Source organism: Halyomorpha halys, unplaced genomic scaffold (genome assembly GCF_000696795.3).
Source record: "Halyomorpha halys isolate HHAL.00 unplaced genomic scaffold, Hhal_1.1 Scaffold995.1, whole genome shotgun sequence".
NCBI classification, from domain to species: Eukaryota; Metazoa; Arthropoda; class Insecta; order Hemiptera; family Pentatomidae; genus Halyomorpha; species Halyomorpha halys.
In genome coordinates, this window is record NW_027110402.1 from 97,254 (window position 1) to 98,962 (window position 1,709).

Here is a 1,709-nt window from a genome sequence, read left to right on the forward strand (position 1 = left end):
ATTTGTCAAGATTGGTTTGTTGTTCAGATTCATGTACGCTATGTCTGACTGCAGTTAACCGCAACGCAGATCGGCAACACTCGATAAGATTCATCAAATTCCGGCCACTTCTGGCACCAATAAGCTTTCTTTTCATCTCCAGAACTTTTAAGTTTATAATTGTATATGGAGGTGATACCTGTTTCGTTTAATATAATTAAGTTTATATCTGCGGAAGAGCATTAATGTTTTATATATTTTAAAAAAAAAATTTAAAAATTTTTCCAGAACCCCACGTTCCCTGTATAATATGTCACAGCCCACGAGGTTGATGTGTGAACTTTTAATTCTCTTGTATATGGGGCGTTATTGCTAGCTATCAAATTAGTGATGGAGTTTAAACCAAATTAGGCTTTACTGACTCTTTCTGCAAAGTGGTGCTCCAAGATCAACTTCAAGTAATTATTAAACTCAGATATTTATATTCATTACTAACTCAACTGGGTTTTCCTCAAACCTGGATATCTGATTAATGGTGTAATAATTGGAGCTATAATACGGTTTCCACTATCACAGTGGCTGCGGCAATTACTGTAATGGTTGTAAACTGACACCTTGCACACGGGCCATTCTGCTGTATTCTACGACTTCACATGTATTTGAAACACTATACCGTACTGCATGTTGATGCTTTTGCATGATGATCGCTATACTTGAACACTTCATGTCAATGTTACTCCTATTGATCATTTATTTTTTTCTCTTACAGAGTATCCTCCTGGCTGGAGCTCTCTTGGGAAGTGTGAGGGCAGATCCTTGCTACTTTAACCCGATCTGCTCTTGCAAGCCGCTCAACTCCGACACCAACAAGACGAGGGACAACGTCCGCGATGTCTCTTGTGTCGGCGTACCCTTCTCCAGACTTCCAGGTAACCCAGAGATGGAATAATATTTTTCTAGTCAAAGAAAATTTTCCTAAGTCGGACAGGGTCCTCCAGAGTTATCTGTGTTGTGATAATCTTTTACTCACAGTGAAGACGTTGATAATTAAGGAGTTCAAGTTGATTTACCCTTGAATCGTTGTATTTCCATGCATCCTGCCTTTACCTAGTTATCCATTCCCACCATCTTACGTCTCAGATTTTCTTAAATTCAAATCTCCTATTCATTCTTCAGACCTATATTCAACCTACTGAACTACAGCATTTGATCGAGCCTTCCTTACCAGTGCCCTTCCCACCTTCAAATCCCGCTTATTCGTTTTCCTGCTATCCAGTTCCAACGGAATTAAAATAGACATTTCATACGCACGTTCAAACTGTTGTTCGTTTTTGTTTAGTCACGCAAAACATCATTGATCATCAACGCCATTTATACCTTATATTATTTTGCATATATATTTTACATTTGTTTAGTTACATTTTTTTAATTTTACAAAAGATCTACATGACTAAGACCTATGGGCTAGTTGAGCTATGGGGCTCTACTAAACCATCCAATTCCTCCCGAATCCAATGCTTACAGTCCAAAATCCTTCGTAAAATCCTTAATGCTCCTTACTTTGTCACAAATCAAATCATCCATCAGGACCTCAATGTCCCCTATGTTGCCGATTCGGGCAGAACCAGATACCAATCCTTCCATAATAAACTTCCCAACCCCCCAAACCAACTCGTTTCTAACCTGGCTTCTCCTTCATTACCTAATAATCCTCCTAGGCGTCTGAAAAG